General features: G+C 43.2%; 1 protein-coding gene across 1 annotated transcript in view; it reads left to right on the top strand.

The window, feature by feature from the left end:
- The window catches only part of LOC131236123 (cytochrome P450 93A3-like), a 72,266-nt gene that overhangs the window by 21,408 nt on the left and 28,396 nt on the right, over positions 1 to 22,462 (top strand). The gene's annotated exons all lie outside the window — the stretch shown is intronic.

Here is a 22,462-nt window from a genome sequence, read left to right as displayed (position 1 = left end):
TTCAGGAATTTCTCAAGGTACAATGCTTTAGTTGCATTTGGGACACTTAGCTAGTTCGATTTATTGATCCAGACTGTTCATTAGGTACAATACACATTTCATGGGCTACCATGCACACATCACTCTAATCTAACAAATATTTACCATTTGATCAATGGCTTTTAATATGGATGGCCAAGATCGTTTACACAAGTTTGGGTCCAATCAACAATTTGATCCATCTACTTGTTGGGTCCCATCATGGATTAATTATGATCATGAAGTATCACTTTTGCTAGGCGATAGTAAACCATCCCATCCATGGCTCTATAGAAGGATGGTCATAGAAAATAAGGGCAAATCAAGGATGGATTTGATAGTGTGATTTTTGCATAGTAGCTCATGAAATTTGTCCAACACTTAATAAACCGTTCAGATCTGCAATGTCTAAGTGAACCAATGGAACTAGGAGCACTGTAACATATAGTGCTGGTAGCACTCGGGAATGATCACATGGTAATAGAGTCCCACCTTGATGTGGGCCACACCGTGATAGCGTGTATATACAGATGCTGCATGGAGTTGCCCCACCGGGATGTTTACATGATATCCCATCCATCCCTTAGATGCTTTCCATCACACTAGGCCCAGGTCCTAAAATCAGGCTCATCTGTGACTCAGGTGCGCTGCACCAAGGGTAACAATTGAAAGGGGGCCACCTACCCTTGGTTTTGTATAGGGCCATCAGAATATGTATACCAAATCTGGACCATTCAGCCCCTTCATTTGGCGTGGACGAAGGGTCACTCCAAGAACCATACCATGGATGGCTTAGAAATGATGCACACAGCAAGTTGGGTGGGTGAAAAACCCCGCTTAGCCCAAGGTAGTGAATTTTAGGCGAGGCCCACCTTTATTTTTGAGAAGGTCCACTATGATTTAAAGGAGATCCACTGTGACCATTAGATTTCTAATCCCATGCTAGTCCCAAGGTCAAAGGTTAAAACGTCAGGCTATTTTGTGATTAAGGTGGGCCACGCTAAAAGAAATGGTGGGCAGAGCTCCCTTGATTTTAAGAAGCCCACAGCAATGATTGTATGAAATTCACCCCAACCATTCAATGCCACACCTAATATAAGCCTGGGTCTCAAAATTTACATCCATCTCTGATTCATGTGGGCCATACTAAGGGAAATGATTTAGAGGATGATTATTTCCATTGGGCCCACCTTGATGTATTTATCCTATATCAGCATCGTCCATCCATTGTGCCAGATTATTTTAGGGCATGAACCAAAAGAAGAAGCAGATCCAAATCTCAGGTGGACCAAACTATAGGAAGCACTAGTGATTGAATGCCCCACCATTAAAAACTTCATATGGCCCACCCTAATCTTTCCTTAACGATTATTTTCCATCCAGCTTAGATAAGGTCATACAGACGTGGATAATGGGAAAATGAAATATCAGCTTGATCCAGAACTTTTGTAGCCTACGAGTGGTCAATCACCATTGTCTCTGATGATATGGATCACCTGTGATTTGGATCTATTTCATTTTCCAACTTAGGTTTTAAAATAATTTTGAAAAATAGATAGACAACATAAATATAAAATAAATAGATTAAAGGGCCCCATGGTAAGGACCAAATGGTCTTGGAGGAGGCTAGGCCGCGACTAATAGGCTCCAATGGGGAAACGGGCAACACAGTGCCATGGCATCTGAAAAACTAATAAATAAAAATAAAATAAAATTTACAAACAATTACCTAATTAATAAAAACTTTACATGGCATTATCTTTTTCAAAATGACTTTTATTAATATTATTAAGGGAAAATTTGAGCCGAGCCCTGCCAAGGTCGACTTAGAGAAGTCGACGAGCCAAGCTTCGGACTGATAGCGTCTAAACTGACTCGATTCCACATTCTTTTGTAGAGTTTTAATACCGACTTGGAACTCAGAAGAAGCCATTATATATCCGACCTGCCAGCCCTGACCAGGATCAGCTCACTCATGAAGCTCGAATGGTTGTGAGCAAGACTCGGCCCGGATGGGAATGTGGCCGAGGATTACGCTGAAGGGTTAACTCCAGTAACACACGTCCAGAGGGTTATCCGGCACACGATCTCAGGATTACGGTCAATATCAGCGTGCGCGTGTCTCCCGCTTAATGGCATAGATTGTGCCGAGATTGATGAACACGTTTACCTCAATCCAAAGGTATAAATAGAGGACATTACGACCGAAAAATGTACGCAACATACCACACCTTAAGCTTACTCTATTCCACTTAGACCTAGATTCCTAGACTGACTTTGGCATCAGAAGGTCCCCTGCTTTAGCCAGGGTCTTCTTTGTCTTCCCTTTGTGCAGGATACAGGGTTTGGTCAAAGTACTCGGAGTTCGGTAAAGGGTGAGCCAGATTTTAACATCAACATTTTGACGTCGTTTGTGGGAAACGTAACAAGAAGTCATAATAATCAAAGATGGTTCGAGGAAAGAAGAAAGCACTTCCAGTAACAGTGGCGGAACCTGAGCCTATTGGGCAACGATGCTCGTCTTCAACGATTCATGTTGAATCATCTTTGACCAGGCCGTCCCAATGGACTCGGAGTCAAGGAGACAAATATCATGCGTTGCAGAATCAAGTACAAGCATTGGTCAATGAGCTCAACCAAATGAAACAGCAGTAAGCCGAACAATAACCACCCCCTGGTCAAGAGGAGGTCACTCCGAGGGGGACAGAATAACTTGTCCTTCTAAGTTCATGGGCAGGGGCGTCCTAGAATATCTTAGCTCAAGCACCGAATCATGCACGGAATGTAGCGACTCGGGCTCCGACCTATGTGTCTGAGACCTCGGCGTTAGCCCCAATCGATCTTCGACACGAATTGGAAAAGAGAAGAAAGGGGAAAATGCCTGAGGTCGAGGTTCCTCGCGAGATCGTTGCTGAGAACAAAGATCCATGGGAGACTCAGCTTGATGAGCTTCGAAATCAGATTAAGAGCCTACAGCGGGATCACCAGACGTCGACTCCGACCACGGTGGAAGCAATGATGGAGGAGACCGAGCCTCCGTTTACCAATGATATCATGGGCGCAGCAATGCCTCTGAGGTTCAGGATGCCCCCTATCATTTAATATTTGGGTTCTGGGGACTCGACAGAGCCTATGGAGTCCTACCGTTTGTGGATGCAAATCCAGTCCGCATCAAAGGTGATGATGTGTAGAGCGTTCTCCACAACCCTCACAGGGGCCGCAAGAAGTTGGTATCAACAACTGAAGCCAAGGTCGATTAACACAATCGTCGAGCTCAGTAAAGCATTCCTGATGCAATTCATTGTCGGGAAGAAGAGTTGCAAATCGTTAACTCATCTACTCACTCTTAAGCAAAAGAGTGGAGAGTTGCTGAAAGATTATATCTCTCGCTTCAACGAGGAGGCTTTGCAGGTCGACCTCTACTCAGATAAAATGGCTCTGACTGCGATGATCAGTGGGCTCAAAGACGGAAGGTTCCTTTTTTTCAATAGGAAAGAACCCAATGACTATACTTGGAGAACTCATAAGCCGAGCTCAGAAGTATATGAATGACGAGGAGTTCTTCAGCTCGCGGAAGAATAATCAGAGCTTAGAACATTCATCCAAAGAAAAGAGGCGGAAGGAGGAAACACCGCTGCAAGCAAACAAAAGGAGGTCAGACGACAACACCTCTTTTGATCGAAAAACGAGCAGAAGACCGAAAAGCAAGTTCAATTCACATATGTAACGCCTCGTACTTTTCAGTACTCGAGTGTTCCCACGAAGACGTAGATTAGTATAAACACAAATCTAACTAAATAGAACGCTCACCTTTATTCTGATATGTAGTCAATTGTTTGGAGTAATTTTCATCCATAGACCAGGCCATCTGATCGTGAGTTATCAAATCAGACAGTCAAATCATCATTGCATTGAAAAACTGAAATTATACACAAAGTTTTACATATAACAACTCAATCTCAACAAGACTTAGCATGACACCTTATTAGGAAGGGTGAATGGTCCACTTTCAACATTAGGTCATGGATCGTCCTATTAACCGCACATCTATAAATTTGGCTCTTGATTCATAAGATCCATCGATCATTGAGTCCACAACATCCTGCATAGTAATCCACTACGTGAACACACTAATCGAATAATATAGGATTAAATCAAGCATTAAAGTCCGCTTAGGTAGTTCTTAGGACTACTAGGACCATTGGTAAATAATTTTGAGGTAAACCGACCGTTGAATTATAGAGCAAACGGTACGGTTGAGTGTACAACTATGGAGATGCACATTTGCTCAAAATAACTTAATCAAATGGTTGGATGGAGAGATGCACTGGAGCCTGTGAGTTTGATAGCTTAAGAATCATAGGAAGGTGACTATTCAGATGCACCTATACTAGTCCATGACCCCTAAAACCACTCTATGTCAAGTTAGAAGCTATCCGCCCATCGAATTGATAGAGATCAACAAATTAAAATCAATTAAATCTTTAATTTTCAAAAATCTATAATTTATTATTAAAATCTATAATAATAATAATAATAATAATAATAATAATAATACTCTGTGTGGCTAACTTAACCGTTAAAATAACTTTGAGAATTAGACGCACGACTTGTAAATTTTGATCTACCGCAAGGGCGGCTCTATTTAGAAGTAGGCCCTATAATTCTAAATTAAGATAATAATAAAGTAATAATAAAACATTAAAACTATTAATTGCTTACTAACATATGATGAGGGTCTTGAATATACATAAGGTCCATTAGTACCTTTTAACCGTCGACGATCGAATTGGAATTAATCCGACCATCGAATCATCACAATAGACATTTAAAAATCGTTTTTCAGTTGGTATGACCCACCTAAGTCTTGGATCTGCCCGACCTTTGGCTAGAGGACCTGATTGGGGGCTCCAAAGGGAATGGGTAGAGTGGGTATCAAGAAAATTCACAGTGGGCCCACCTTAGTGTGTATTTGTACTGGTGCGTGTGCACCAGCAGTGCACTGGACCAAAGAGTCCGGTCAAACAGAGCTTTACCGAGAATTTCCGAAAGAAGGAAATTCTCTTCTTTCTTTCCCGCTCCCTTTTCCTTTCAAACGATCGGACGATGTCCGTTTGCATCGATGGAGGCTCACCATATGGTCCCATCCTCACAATCTGGACCGTCCATCTGGTGCGGACGCTCCGTCTGACCAAACCCCAATTGACCCCACACCTTGGAACACGTGTGCATGCACACGATTCTCGGTGCTAACCAGCCCTACAAACACACGTTTCTAAAAACGGAAACTTTCCGTTTCTCTTACTGTGTCCAGACGGGCGATCTGTATGAGGGAGATCTGTACAATCTCAGCCCTTCCTCTTAGTTGGATCTCGACCGTGCTAGCTAGGGCTTCACTCCCTCAATACCAGAGAGAGAAAACCACGGCCGGTTTTCTGTTGCCAGCGGTATAGGGGAGCTGTTATAAAACAAACCTTATCCAGACCGGTCATCACCATCCAACGGTTTAGCAACATTAGGGCAAGCCATAAAAGGAAGGTATTTTCGAGCTAGGGCTCTCCATTCCTAACAATAGCTCAAAATGAAAGAAACAGCCGTTTTCTTCTCCATTCGAACCCATCAGCCCGGCCTCCTTTAACCTTCGAAACCCCTGTTCCTCGAGCTCCTCTAAGCCCATCTGGACCACTCAGCACCTCCAAATCAAAAGGAGCTTTCGTTTGGAATCCACCATTAGAGCCTGAATATCTTCCTTGTTCAAAACTGCACCGAGTCGCGGTCCAAGTTGGGCCAGTTCGTACCATGCTGGGGTCCCTGCAAAAGAAAGGAGAAAGGAAGATGGAGAGATGACGAGAGAATGAGAAAGAATAAAAGACGGAGAGGATTTGAGGGGTGCTGCTGTTGCACCACACTGAATCAGACCGAGTCTGTCCGAACTCGACGGCCATGCTAGATACTTCCAGCAGCAGAAAGAGAGTCCACTCCGGTCATCAGGATAGCCAAGGTGCATGTCGAGTGTGGACTGTTATCTTAGCCGTCCTTCTGTTCTTCATCCAGGTTTGTGACCCGAACGACTAGGAAGGCCTGATCCTTGTGCCATGATGCACTCTTTTTCTACCAGATGAATAGCCCAAAACCAGCCTCAGATCAAGGTTGGAATCAGCCTCCGATCAGGGCCGAAACCAGCCTCATATTCGGCTGAAATTAGACCTGGGCCGTAACCAGAAACCAGGTCCAGCTCAGCCACAAAGTCTGGGCCGAGCCAGACTACCAATGGGCATATTGGGCCGGCCCAGATTCAACTCAAGGAGCGGTAATGACTCCTTGAGCAGCTGCAACGGTGGGTGTTGTTACATTCGTCTGGTATTTTTGCCATCCATTGGCTGGGTCCCAGCCACTAAACCAGCAGTAAGGTGGGCCGAGATCAGCCCAAGTTTGGGCCGAGGGCAGCTACTAATTTAGGCCATGTGATGGGCTGAAATCAACCCTGGAACTAGGCCGAAATTAGTCCCAGAAACGGGCTGAAATCAGCCCAAGTCTAGGCCAAAAATCGGGTCAAAATCGCACAGTGGGTCTGTGCTAAGCCAGCCGCATAGTGGGCCTGGACTAGGCCCAGCCTCAGTTTGGGCCCAGTTTGCATAGGTTTGAGCCCAAGTTCATAAGTTAGGTAAATCCCTATAAGCCCACCTAGTTGTGGTTAACCATTAGTAGGTTAATTTTGCTAGCATTAGTTATTATGGATACTTGATATTAATAATTATCATTATTAATACTATTCTTATTTTGTCATTAGTAGGTTATTGACTATAAGATTAGTGTTGTTAGTATCAATAGACAATTATTATTTATTTTTACTTTATTCTAATATTATTATAAATTAATAATATGAGTTAGATTTCAAATTCTAAACCAAGGTCTAAGATTAAATTAATGGATAAAACCCTAAACCTAGGTAATCCAACCTAAGTTAAGACCTTAACCATGGATATTGTATAAAGCTTGGATATAACTGTATAACTTTACAATTTATGGTAGGATTTGATTTTAAGGAAACACGCATTCCCTAGCAATGCTGGTAGGTGATTCAAATAATAAGGTGATGATTTTTTCCCCTTAAGCTTTCCATTTTCCCATTAATTAGCTTAAGTGATAGTTTTTATTTTAATTTTGATTGTTAATTGATATCTTTAACTTATAATCACATGTGTTAATTGTTGGAATTGAATTGCCAGGTAACATGCTTAATACTTATCCTGCATATTTTCTTATGCCTGTAGATTACTTGTAGATTATTTATGGAACCTAAACTGGTACATCAGTGGGAAACTCCACTTATAAATGTACACCCATGCTTGGGATGTAACTCGATTGATTGTGATTATAATAGACCTTCGACTTAGTGGTTATTGAATGATGATTTAAATTGAATATTGATGTGGGCTTACCATCCAGGGGTTGCTGTGTCTAAGTATTTTTTTTTTTAAAGGATGGTCTTTTATCATATGGTTTTGATATTGCCCTATGTGGCTTAGATTTGATAATTGACCTATGTGGCTTAGTTTTGATATTCGCCCTAGGCAGGTTTGTTTTGGTATTTGCCCTATACAGGTTTGATGTATTATTTTGTGCAATCATGTGATGGTAAGCCCCATATACTGAAATATGATTGACCAATAGTCGAAGGGTTTCCATTAAACATCCTAAGGTGGTAATCTCATGAGCCGGGGACGGTGGTTTAGGACCTATGCCCGAGCTGTTAGCCTACACTGGGTGATGAAACCCTCGTAGTGACCTTTGAGATTTATTAAAATGGTTGGTTGTAAATTGAGTAATAATGGTTGGGTTAATCATGCATTCATAGCATTCGGGTGATGACGGGTGGCTAATTCTGGATGCTGTAGCACGTGCCTAATAGGATTTAGTTGGGGTATCGTTTCGCTAGCTCCTAGATCATCGACTATCGACCCCACGTCGATGAGTTTGACACTACGCATGTACTATGTACTTTCGCTAGTGACTAGCCACATTGCATGAGTTTAGCCCAAAAGCCAACTGAATGAGTATCTGTAACACCCCGAACTTTTCAATACCCGAGTATTGAAAGTCCTCGAGTGTTACCATAAATTTAGCTCATTATGTACACGTGTATGGTACCAATTTAGTCAACCTAACCCTACATCCATCCTCCAACATGAATCTGACCGATTATGAATGATATTCATCCATAAATTAAGTCATCCGACTATTGATCATGTGGTCTGATACATGTACCTTCCCTTGACTAAGTCGGTGAATAACTCTTTAACCATAATGATTTAGATGCAAGTTCTTTTGTAAGAATTGTTTAGAAATGTACATAGAACCAAGTAGGACCATTAGATTTCACAAAACTCTTATATCAACAATAATTACAAAAATGTCACTAACCCAGACTGCTGAATCCTTTATTATATGGTTCCTATTATCCGTTTAATGTGAAAATTTATACCATGCCTATGTATCATAAATTAACCATATACGTTAAATTTCAGCCCTTAGATCATTATAAAAGTGACCTAATCGACAGATCAACCCCTTAACCGTTGATTTTGGTGTCCATTGAGTGAAGAAACCTCATGGGTAGTTGTAGTTTGATATTTTCCTTCATAAGAACAACTTGGATTGCCCATCACATGGACCAAGGGTGAAGTATGAGGACCCCACCTTGGTAGGCCTTTTCTTAGGCGAGAAGTTATCCTTTCGAGCTTATCAACTCCTTATAAATTTAGATCTTCAGATCTAGCCACTTCCTGCCATCTATTGCAATTCAAACTTGGACCACACCTTGACCTTACATGACTACGAGGTTATACAAAATTTGGGCCACGATCTATGATCCTACACCGTTGAACGCTGAAGTTAGTTCCTTTCTTTTAACATAAAAAGTGATATTTTAGATTTAGGTTGTTCCTACCATCCATTAGCCACCAAATTTGGTCTAAAGGTTTACCTATCCTAACTACGCATTTCTTCCAAACTTTGGGCCCTGATCATCAAGTATTGACCGTTAATTCAGATCAAGTTCGTTTTGGGTACCCACTAGGGCATTTTTAAGATAAGCCCCGATCAACTCCATACTTGGGACCATGGGCCGTCACGGCATGCCGAAGTCAATGAAGAGTGTGGATCTTCTTAAATGTCATCATAGTGGACCCCACATTATATACAAAGACAACCGGTGTGCGCATCTAAACTACCCCACGTACTGAGACGTGTTGAGGGAAATTTCCTTCTCTAAATCCCTAATTCTGGAAGATCCTCTATCATATTAGTGTGACTTACCTAAATCTTAGATCAACTCCATATTTAAACACATGGGCTTACATGGTTCGATCAAGAGGATGAATGGAATGGATTGATCAAACAAACATCACAATTGGACCCCACTTGGCCCGTGACTATTTGCTAGTTGTTATAACCAACGTGAAAGGAGAAAAAAAAAAGGGAATCCCATATTCATCTCCGTCCATTCCGGCCACGGATTCGTTGGCAAAACCAATGAGGAAACTCCCTCCTCAATCTCGGCCAGGCAAACAATCTTAACCCTCTGATAACATAGGACGCCTTCTCATAGATATCAATTATGTGGGCCACCCAATACTCGGATCAACATAATATTTTGGCCATGGCCTAATGCGACCTTACAAAACAGACAAACGGCGTAAATTCCTCATAAAATACCCTTATGACCCCACATCCAAATGCATGTGCATAAGGTGTGGGTACACCCCAACACGTCGAATCGTCCAACACAGTTAGACTAGGTTAAATCCATAAAATCCCGAAGGAAAAGGAGAATTTCCTCCTCGTTTCTCACAACTTAAACGGACAACGTCCGTTTGGAGTTGTTGTGGCCCATTATCATGAACATCATTAATGATCCAAGCCGTCCATCTTGTAGACGGGTCAAAACCGACCAGACCCTAGTCCGCGCCACCTATTTCCAAGCACTCATGCACACACAGTTTCGAGTACAAACAACCGACTGTAAACGAATCCACGCCATGATGAACTATGCAGACTATCCAGAGCATGGATCCACCTCATATTTTGAGTTATGGACCGAGGCTTCTTGAGGAATCTGATGGAAGGAGTGGATTCCTCAGACATTGGAGGATGTGGACCCCACAGTTAATGCCAAAAATGGCTCGTCCGCAGCAATACGCAAAAAAACAAGAAACCCGGAACGATCCGGATTTCTCTGCGCATTGGATGACCCACCTCTAGATCCTTTGTCCAATCCAGACCATCCAAATCCTACCAAAGGGAGCTCCGACCACTCCCAAGAAATCAGGTTAGGAGGATCGAACCGATGGGCACCTCGATCTCAGTTGTTACACAAGTCATCCTCCCGGTTTTCGCTACGCAGGAAAGAGACTGTGTAAGCCAGACTGGCGAAAGCTTTCGCAAGAAGAGTCTGGAATACTCATTGATTTGTTATAAAAGGTTCCCTCGCCCAGTGATATGAGAAGCACCGTAGGAAGAAAGGAAAGAGAAGAGAAACATGAGGAGAGGGAAAGACGGCCAGCCCTCCTGCTGGACCTATCGGCAACAAAATAAGAACAGAGAGGGAAGAAAAGGGAAAAGAGAGAGAAGAAAAGAGAGAAAGAAAAGAGAGGAGGATTGTGTGGGTATGCGAGTTGCTACCCTCTAACTCCAACACAATCGAGTCAAGTAATCAATATTATTTTGTATAATTCATATTATTTAATATTAAATATTTTCAATTAATAACACACACACACACACATATATATATATATTTATTATAATTATAATCTTTAATTTTATATCATGTATGATTATTACAAATTATTCCACAATTTTAATACTTTTACATTATTTAATTTGTTATAATTTTTAAATCATATTATCAAATATTTGAATATATAATATTACTACTTTTTAGAAATCATATATAAATTGATATCATTAAGTAATAACACACACATATATAAATAATAAAATATTAATATTTATTATATTTGAATAATATATATTATTTTTCTATTGTTATAATAATTCATATGTATAATAAATATTAATATTAATATATAATATTGATAATTTAATAATATATAATTAATTATTATATCTTTATATACTAACATATTATTTGTATATCATATAATATTATTCATGATTACTCCATTTTTAATTATATATATTTATATTACTCTTATTTAAACTTATTTATATAACATTAATGATAATGGGCCACCCTTTGGACCACCTGGCTAGGTTGAACCAGGCCTAGTTCGGGCCTTGAATGTTGGGCCAATTCAGGCCTAAATTTGGAGCAAAATCTTAGGCCCAATCTGGGCCATTTGAAGAACAAAAATTTGGTGGGCCCAGCCGCTCTAAAGCGAGCCCAAGTGATTCTATTCATGGGCCTTTCAAACCTTCAATATGTTTAGAAGTTATTATCTAATGCAAGCTAATTCTTTAGGAAGCTACTCACGTAACTTGGGGCCATTAGTTGCACACGGGGATTCAAATCAAGTGCAGGATTACGATGACTCACCTTCGACATCTCATGGCTTGGTGTAACGACCTTGGAAATTTTTGTGCTAATCTTTCCTTAAGTAGTTGTTTTTGGGGTAATTAGCGCTTTACTTGATTGCTTGTGAAATTCGCATCAATCACTTTAAATTACATCTGCATGGCTCTAAACGTGTAGATTAGTGAGCGCTACGTTACTCTGAAATCTGGGATCCATCGCTAAATCCAGTTGTTCTGGGGAATTTTTGGAAGATCTGGATCGGACCTAGACCGCGCGTCGAAAGTCCGATGGCGATGATCTTAGGCTGTTGCGGTCACTGAGTTGGGCTTGGTCTTCACCTCAAAAATCAAGTCGATCTGATGTTCTGGGTCGATTTGGTTGAGTTCGGAGTGAAGAGTGTGAGAACGGTTGGAATTTAATAAGCTTTTTATGAAATCTGAGTCGTGTCGCTTGCGTGACGATTTTAAGCATTCTGACCGTTGGATTCTGACCCAATTTCACCCTCTGATCAGGATGGTTGGCCCAGGCATATCCTAGTGCTTGTGGACCTGATCGAGTTTCCGTGACCGTTGAATTGAGTGTGGTCCGCCACGGCTGATCTGAAGAGCCGGTCGGTACGAAAACTCAGCCTGACCTAGATCCATGGTCAGTGAGCTTAAGTCCGACCTTTCGTGGTTATAGGCCCACCAGAAGTGCTTCGTTGGATCGAGAAAGGCGTACTTTGGTTATAACCTAAGTATACCTTGACCCTGGGGTTATTTCCATCATTTTAAGGCCTATATATAGTCCTTAAACCCTAGCTCTCATTTCCATACGAATTTTCTCTAACCCTAGCTTGGAGAGAGAGTGGAAAAGAGAGAGTTAGTGAGAGAGATTGATTGGTGAATCATCTTGATTCTTCCTTGTTCTTCTTCACCTTTGAACCTTCACTTTGAATCGTTCCTCTGACGATTCTGAGTTCTTTTGGGGTAAGTTAACCTAACCCTAACCTGTGTTAGAGCTTAGATTAGACTTGGTGTTGTTGTATCTCATTTCTATCCTTATTTTAGGGTATTCTTGCGCCGTTGACGAAGACAACTCGTCTAAATCAGTTCGGCGGTTCTTTCTTCGCTTAAGGTGAGGACTTTAAGTGTATAGGTTATGGTTTTCAAGGCTTTCAATCCCAGTTAGTGATTTATTCTTGTTATGGATGAGATTTCACATGCCAAATGTTGTGTTTACATCGCTTTCCTGTTATGCATATGCTATATTGAGATTTGTGTATTCTAAGTGTATTTATAAAGTACCGTATACGTATAAAATACGCACTTGTGTTTGCCATGATTATTTGTCATGTATGTATGCTAGATGCATGTATGACAGCTCCTTGATAAAAGGAATTGTCTAAGTGCATGTTTTTCAACATGCGTCATGTATGTTGTTCCATGAATGCTAAGTGTTTGTAGAAATGCATGAATGATCTACGTGTAACTGATTACACTAAATGCAGGCGTTGAGAAGTGGTTCTCAATACTTCTATGGATGCGCATGATTTCCTTTATGCATTTACATTCCAAGTTATTTAAATTCAAGCATTCCTATGCTTACATTTATGTTAAGTTGATATTCTTCAGATGTGTATGCACCATGATTTGAGTGGTTGTTCCATTACTGTTTTACATTCCATATGAATACCTGTAGTAGTGTAATGTGTTTGGGACTATGCCTTAGTCCAGGAAATCGGTAATTGACCCTATGAATCGTGGTTGAGATTGCTTTCGCCACGTAGGACGTATTAGACGAACCCGAGTCGTATTAGAGTTGTCGGCAGTAGTTTGACCACGCGGAGTGTTTGCGCGCTTCATGTCGTTCAATTCAACGTGCGCTCGTGCTAGTCGAGTTCGTCAATTAACCCGATTGTCCGATGTATGTTAACCATGTATGGACGCTACTGCTTGAATCTAGGATACCGAACTTACCAGTGAAATCCTAATAACTATGGTACCTGATCCGCTAAGACTCATGAGCCGGACATGGTGGTATGGGACACCGTGGTCGAGCTGTCGGCCTACGCTGGGGTGACGAGCCTCCCCGTAGTGACCAGTGAGCAACTAAACTCGTGAGCCGATTATGGTGGTATGGGACACTATATTCGTGCTGTCGGCCTACATTGATTGGTGACGAGCCCTTTGTAGTGACCTCGAGCATACCTGGATACCGCAAGGAGGTGACGAGCCGATCTGTGGTAGTAAGGGCATGAAAGGCGTGCATTGATTGGTGACGAGCCCTTTGCTACGACCTCAACTATATGATCGTATGCAATGTCTAGGATTGACGACCCTAGTATGGATCACTGTTTGGATGGTGATATGAGGAAGGTATCTTAGCTTCCCAATCCTGCTGTATGAATTGGACTAATAACAACTTGGTAATCATATCCATGCACCGCATTTGCATGTGCTTTGTAGATGTGGCGCACTTTGAGGCGATGTCATGCGTAACGTAAGAGGAAGACGCTGAGGGTGTACGCGTGAGGGCACGCATCATACCGCATTCATACTTGCATTAATAAGAGTACTTAGGATTTCTTTAATTGTCATGCTTTATCATTCTTGTTTGATTGAACCGATAACATGTTAACCATGTGCCTTATTGTTCCACCGAGTTGATCACTCACTCCCACGTTTCAGGCGGTGTTGCACACCCACCGGACTGCCTTAGGCCCCGATGTTGCGAGATGTGGATGCGACGGCGTGAGGCAGAGCGGGAGCCGGATGACGACGAGGCCGCCTTCTCCTATATGCGGTTTTGAGACGGGTTCTAGCGAGCCTCGGACTGCTGTTGCGCGGATCTATGGGATTACTATTTTGGGAACTGAAATGATGTAACTTGTACTTATAATTTTGATAAATAACACTTTTACACGATCTGGTTGTATATGTAATTCAGGACTTACACTTGTACACATATTTTACTATAAGTCTTCCGCTTGCTTTATTCACTTACCCCTGAATCATATCTGTGTTTTGGCTTAATCTATCCCATGTTTATGTGCTAATACAGTCAACATACATCATTCATTAATTATGTTGCATAAGTGATGTTTTGGAACTCGGGAGCTGAGTTATGCTCGACCCCCGAATTTCAGGGCTTTCCCATTGGGCTTTCCATCTCTATGTTAGCCAAACATAGTATACATTAAATTGCTACTACTAGTTTAAGGTCCTAATACTTGTCATAAATTTCTAAGTTTTATTAGCTGTCTTATCTCAAATTCATGATTAATGTATTATGTTCATATTGCATGCTAGGCTCATATGCTAGTTAATGAGTACCATTCATGAATAATGATCATTGTTCTTATGTTTAGTATTGTATCGATTGATAGTTGGTACTATAGTCTCATGATGACACATTAAAATTTTTACCTTGAACATGTAATTTTATACACCTTCATATAAGAACTTATGGTTGTGAGTCGCCTTAATAACTAACTCACAATACTACGCGTGGAGAACTCTACCATTGTATGTGAGCTACACTTGGGGTGTAACTAGACGGATTTTATATGGAAAATAAGGCCCTTAACCTAGTGTCATTTTGATCAAAGGGTTTTATATAACATCCCAAGGTGGAAAACCTCATGAACAGGGGATGGTGGTCATGGGACACTATGTCCGAGCTGTCGGCCTACGCTGTGTGACGAGCCCCCCGCAGTGATCATTAAGTTACTTAAAATGGCTGATTGTAATTGGAATAATAACGGTTTGGCTAATCATGCATCCATACCATATTGACGATAACGAGTGACTAATTTTGGATGCTGTAGTATGTGCCCTTAGGATCATTAAGGTATTATTTTGCTAGCTCCTGACCACCGACTATCGACCCATTTGTCCGACTGGAAGAGCATTTCTAGGTCGATGATTGCATGGGTGACAAGCCCAAGTCCGACTGGATGAACATCCCCAGGTCGATGTGCATTCATACACCCATGCATTTTAATAAGACTATATCTTACCTGTTTTGGATTATTTCCTTATTTTTACTTAAACTATGTTTGTTAAGGCGGCGGTGTGTAATCTTAAGAGGAATTCACACTGAGTTGGCCACTTATTCATCGAATATCCAACCGTACAGAGTATGCAGGTGTAGAGCGAGCCGATGTTGTTCACTAGATTGCTAGATTAGATCGAGTAGCTGAGGAGCTAGACAGGGGCCTTGCGGCCCATATTGAGCTCTACCATTAGTTGATAGATTCATGTTTTTGCTTATATGAACTTTGTTATTTGGGATTGTATAAGTCTTGTATGGGTGCTACATTTGGATTTTATTTATGGTGGTTGAAGTGCTTTTATACAATGTATGGTTTACTCTAACTTCATTGCTATTAACTCTGATTAATAATAAGCGGTTCAAATTTACATTGAATTTTATAGGCTAACACTTGAGTTTTTGGAGGACGAGTCGTATACTCGGGTTCCAAAAATCGGGGCGTTACGAACATCGGTTTGTATAAGTCATTATGGGTAGCCTCTTGTATATTCTAAATGTAATTGTAAATTTTCCTTTATGTTGATTTGTCCATTTTACGCTAACTGCTAACTCTGATAAAAGAAGAAAAAATAATACATGAAATTTGGCTCTCTATAGGTTACCACTCGGGTTTTTGGGAAATGAGTCATATACTCAGGTCCTGAAAACATGGAGCATTACAGTATACGCCCCTAGATACATCTCCAGAGCAGATCTTGTTAGATATCCGTGATAAGAGACTACTACATTGGCCGAGCTACATGAAGATAGAAGTAGGCCAGCGAAACAAGCGCAAGTACTGTCGTTTTCATCGCGACTATGGGCACAACACTAGTGATTGTGTCGACCTGAAAGAAGCGATAGAGACCCTTATCCACAAGGGGAATCTACGACAATATGTGAAGGAGAAAAAGCAACCTCGGAAGGATGAATCCTCGAGCTGAGCAGTAGATGAGGCCATCGAGATTCGGACGATATACGGGGGCCCATTAGGAGGTGGGGATTCGAACCAGGCTCGGAAGGCCCATGCTCGGATCACTGACCTCGAGTATTATATCCACCTCGCTGAAAGACTGAGTAAGGAGCCTTGGATGAGTCTGTGCAGCCTAACGTTCGCGGAAGACGACGCGCGAGGGATTCGACATCCTCATGTCGATGCATTGGTGGTCACGATGACCATAGCTAATTGAAAAGTGTATCGAATTCTGGTCGATACCGGAAGCTCAATTGACATCCTCTACTCCAAAGCATTCGACAAGATGGGGATTGCAGGTTACGTCTCTGACCTGTCCGGACTCCATTGCACGATTTTACTGGTGATAAAGTGATCTCGGAAGGAGCGATCTCCCTACCGGTCACTGTTGGTGAAGGTCAGAACCAGGTCATTCTATTAGTTGACTTTCTGGTAGTAAATACCCCCTCGGCCTACAATGTAATTCTTGGCCGACCCTCCCTCAACTCCATGAGGGCGATGGTATTTACATATTATTTAATGATGAAATTCCCCTCGTTGGGAGGGGTCGGATGCCTCTGAGGAGATCAGAGGGAGGCACGGCACTGTTACTCATGGTAGTCAGGAAGGGCATAGTAAAACAGGCCCTTACAATCAACATACTCGACCCCAGAGAAGACGCTTCTGAGGGATCTTCAGTAGAAGACTTATAGTCCTTCCTCTTAATGACATGGAGCCGACCAAGACAGTTCAGCTCGGATTGTCATTGTATGATGACCAACAAACCCTAATGCTCGACTCCTCAAGCAACACCAAGACGTCTTCGCTTGGAGTCAGCACGATATGCCAGATATTCCTCCTGAGGTGATCATCCACAGGTTGAACGTGGAACCAAAGCATAAGCCAATAAAGCAGAAGAATAGAGCCTTTGAGCCTGAACGGTATGTTGTGATTGCTGATGAAGTTTCCAAACTCCTCAGCGCTGGCTTCATTGAAGAAATCCATAATCCGGATTGGATCGCGAATATAGTGCTTGTGAAGAAGTCCAATGAGAAATGGCGGATCTACGTAGATTACTCCGACTTGAACAAAGCGTGCCCTAAGGACAACTTTCCTCTCCCTCGGATCGATCAATTAGTTGATAGCATAGCCGGGCACGAGCTCCTTACTTTCATGGACGCATACTCTGGCTACAATCAGATAGCGATGTATCCTCCTGACAGACAGCAGACGACCTTCATCACTGACAAAGGGCTCTACTATTAGCGGGTCATGTCTTTTGGCCTGAAGAACGCTGATGCGACGTATCAGAGGCTGGTAAACCAAATGTTCGCCAAACAGATTGGTCGGACTATGGAGGTCTACGTCGACGACATGCTCGTAAAGAGCATTAAAGCATCTGATCATATCTCGGACCTCAGAGAGACTTTCTCGATTCTACGGAAGTATCGTATGAAGCTGAACCCGACTAAATGCGGTAAATTTCTCAGTTTTCAAGTTAGTCAGAGAGGCATTGAAGAAAATCCTGACAAGATTAGGGCTCTGCTTGACATGAGCTCACCTCGGATAGTGAAAGAGATCTAGTGCCTCATTAAAAGGGTCGTCGCGCTCAGCCGATTCATCTCCAGAGCCATTGATGAGTGCCTCCCCTTCTTCCAACAATTGAAGGGCCACAAGAAGGTTAAGTAGACCTCGGATTGTGAGCAGGCCTTTCAATAGCTGAAGCAATATTTGGGATCGCCACTATTACTATCCAAGCCAAAAGAAGGGGAGCCATTGTTCCTCTACTTAGCGGTTTTCGCCTCGGCCGTCAACTCGACTCTTACCAAAGAAGCTGGAGGAAAGCAACATCCTGTTTATTACACCAGCAAGGCCCTGGTTCCAGCGGAGACAAGGTATCCAAGTATGGAGAAACTGGCCTTAAGTCCGGTCATCTTTGCACGTAGGCTGCGTCCATACTTCCAAGTGCATTCCATCATTGTCATCACAGATTCACTGCTTCAACAAGTGCTCTAAAATCCGAAGGTGTCTGAATATCTGACCAAGTGGACTGTCGAACTAGGAGAATTCGATATACAGTATCAGTCGAGGACCGCGATTAAAGGCCAAGTAGTGGTCGATTTTATAGTTAAATTCACTACTCCAAACTGCGAACTTGGAGGAGTCAGCTTGGAAGCATTAACAGACTCATCGGCGAGCCCTGCCGACCCCCCAGTCCTTTCACCTCTTGAGGACGCTGGGGCACAGACGAGGTTTGACAAATGGACCCTGTTCGTGGACGGGTCATCTAATTCGAAGCGAGGAGGAGCAGGGGTCATCCTGGTCGCACCCGACTCGACCACCATTCAGTATGCGATCAGGCTCGACTTTAGAGCGTCCAACAATGAGGCAGAATATGAAGCCCTATTAGCTGGGCTCAGATTAGCTATCACCTTAGGGGTTCAGCTCATTGATGTCCGATGAGATTCCCAACTCGTTGTGAACCAAGTGTCAACAGAGTACGAGGCAAAGGAAGCAAGAATGATAGCTTACTTGGGTGAAACCCGAAAAGTAATAGAGAAATTCAAAGATTGCGCCATGATTCAGATACCGAGGGTTGAAAACTCTTGGGTCGATGCCCTTGCAAAGTCAGCCTCGGCAACTGAAGGGAATATCTCGAGGATCATCCCCGTGGAGTTTCTAGATAAGCCGAGCATCGACCGAGCTGACCAAGACACTATCAACCTAGTGCAAGCGACGACGTGTTGGATGGATCCTATCGTCAGATACTTCACAAGCGGCGAAGTCCCACGAGATAGGTTGGAAGCTCCGTGTCTAAGGGTCAGGGCAGCACGATACACGATTATGGGCGACACGTTGTATACAAAAGGATACTCCCAGCCATACCTCAGATGCTTCCGACCAGATGAAGCGGATTACGTGATTCGAGAAATTCATGAACAAATTTGCTGAAACCACTCCGGGGGTCGTGCTTTGGTCGAGAAGATACTTCGTCAAGGGTACTTTTGGCCGACTATCCAAGAAGATGCCAAAGGTTTCGTTCAGAGGTGCGACAAGTGCCAAAGATTTACCGCCGTCCCGAGGCAGCTAGCGGAAGAGTTGACCCCTATGAGCGAACCGTGGCCGTTTGCCCAATGGGAGATCAACATCATTAGACCTCTGCCTCGGGGCAAAGGGCAGACCAAATTTGCGATCGTAGTGGTCGATTATTTCACCAAGTGGATAGAGGCCGAGCCCGTGACAAAGATTACCAAGAAGAAGATAATAGATTTCATCTGGAAGAATGTTATTTGTTGGTTCGGCATCCCGCATACCATCGTATCCGCTAACGGGAAGCAATTTAATAACGACAGATTCATGGGTATGTGTCGAAGGCTCGACATTGTCAACACATACTCATCCCCTCGTCATCCTTAATCCAACGACCAAGTGGAAGCAGTGAATAAGATCATCAAGAATTACCTCAAGACAAAGTTGGAGAGAGCCAAGGGCAACTAGGCCGAGGAACTCCCATTCGTTCTGTAGGCATATAGAACTACTGCTCGGACAACTATAGGAGAAACTCTGTTCTCCCTCTCATATGGCTCGAAAGCTATCATTCTAGTCTAGATAGGACTTCTCACCACTCGGGTACGGACCTATCAAGATGAGTAGAATACTGAACTGATCACAACAAGTCTCGACTTGCTCGAAGAGTTGCGGAACACTGCAGAATTACAAGTTGCCGCTCGACATTAACAGGTTGCGCGTTTTCACAATTCTAGAGTCAAAACAAGATAATTCCGACGCGGTGACCTCGTCCTTCGCCGTGTGTTTCAAAACACTACGGAACCTGAAGTGGGGTCTCTCAGACTGAATTGGGAAGGACTATACCAAGTAGTTGGCTCAGCCAAACAGGGGTCTTACTGTTTGGAAGATTTAGAAGGTCAACCATTACTACATCCCTGGAATGCCGAGCATTTGAAGATCTATTACCCATAAAGGGAAATAATGTATGGGTCGGAACTACTTGTTGTGACGACATTGCTAATAAAGAGTTATTTTCTATATAACGTTGCTCTACATGGGATTTCCTTCGAGGAACATGACCTTAGTGATGAGCCAATCATTTAAAAATGTTCTCCTCGTCACCCTAGTGCGCCACAAGGGGCCATTTCTCATGTGCAGAAATGGAACCCTTCGGCGAGCCGACTCTTAGAGAAGAGGTCGACTCGTCATTCGACAATTAATTAAATAGATCCAACAACGCATCCACAACTAATTAAATCATTACTAAAAAACAGAGAGATGAAATTATAAAAACTCCAGCGTTTTACTATAAAATTTTAATATAAAAAAAGAGAGAAATTTGCGGGGTCACTCTCCCCGAGGAGCTGGGTCGGCCGCGGGTTAGGGAGGTTGAGCAATAGAAGTCTTCTCAGCTTCGGGCAGTAGTTGGAGCATTCTCGGCCTCGGCGGCAGCAGGAGCATCTTCAGCATCATTGGCCATCAGAGAGTCAAGGTTCAGATCTGGATAGAGACCTCTGATGTCGCCCAAGAAAACATTGTAAGCAAAGTAGTAGACTCTGTCCAGCTTGACGGACCGCTTCGCCGACGACATAAACTCCTCAAGGGGCACATTAGCTTGTGAAGCGGCCAAGGCTTCAAGCTCCTTAGCAGCATCACGCTTGGCCATCTCGAGCTCAACTGCAAGCCGTGCCTTGTACTTCCTCCACGCGCTGGAGGAGAGCCTTTGAGCTGACCAGCTCGGACTTGGCCGAATCCATACAAGACTGGAGCTCATTGATTTCTCCCTGGAGCATTGGCTCTCTTAGCTGGCCTTCTCCTACTAGGCCCTTCAATTCCTACCTCCTCGACCGAGGCATTCAAGAGCCCTTTAAGCTTGGCCTTCTCTCCCTCCATCCGAGTCATCGCCCTCAGCCGTTCTCAGATCTGAACAAACATCGACAGCGCCTAAAAAAGCAAAGGGTTAGAGGATAGAAATGACAAACAGAGCTAGTAAATAACGCTGAAAGCATACTGTGTAGCAGACCGAGGAAAAGTCATTCACGACCGACTCGGGAAGGCGTGTGATAGTCTTGGCTATCGATGCCTCAATCGCGTGCTTGGCTGCCTAGTCGTTCAGTAGGGACATGTGGTAGCTAGGCGCAAAAGTCTCCGGTCCCGAGGGAGGGACCGGACTGGCGGCTCTCCTGATGCCTCTAGCAGATGAGGCCTAGGGTTAGGCCTTTGGCGCAGCAGAACCTCCAACAAATGTGTTGGTTTGGTCGGCTAAGAAATCCACCTCGGCGGCGGTAAGCACGATGTCCCTGGGCTCACCCGAGACATCACGTGAAGCACATTCTCTACTCAGTGTCTAACTCCAAGTGTGTTGCCCATGTTAGTGTGTTGTTGAGGGAGCCTCAAAGGCTAGAACGGGGGTTATGGATACTTCAGCCGCAGTCGGCTCGGCCGCAGAAGGGGTGGTCTTCTTCTTCTTCAACGTGATTTTCACACTGGGCTCGGATGTCATTATTACACTGAGGGGAGGACGTGGTACTGACGCCCTCTTCCTCTAGGAGCCTAAAGCCTCGGCCATACTTGGTCATAGGAGTTTGGTTCAGATCTATGTTTACAAAGGAAAACCAAAGCTATGTACGAAGCCGTTAGACTCACCTAGGGCGGTAGGGAGAGGCTTGAATTTGTAAAAACTGGACTGAATAAGATAGTTCGGGTTGATGAGGCTGTGCTAGACGCGCTCCTCTTCCTTGAGCAATCGAGCCCTGGCCACTTGAGCTTAGAGAAAAGATGACAACTCCAGAGGACCTCTTGGGTAATCTACAAACATGAGGCACATGTCAGAGCAAAGAATGAGCCAAAAAAGTAAAATGCGATATGGATCTTGAAGGATTCTACCCAAGTTAGCAAATTTTGTGGGCACTCTGACCCACAGATGTTCG

The sequence above is a fragment of the Magnolia sinica genome, unplaced genomic scaffold (assembly GCF_029962835.1).
Source record: "Magnolia sinica isolate HGM2019 unplaced genomic scaffold, MsV1 ctg236, whole genome shotgun sequence".
Taxonomy (NCBI): domain Eukaryota; kingdom Viridiplantae; phylum Streptophyta; class Magnoliopsida; order Magnoliales; family Magnoliaceae; genus Magnolia; species Magnolia sinica.
The sequence above is the reverse complement of the archived record's forward strand: the minus strand, read 5'-3'. Positions and strand labels throughout refer to the sequence as shown.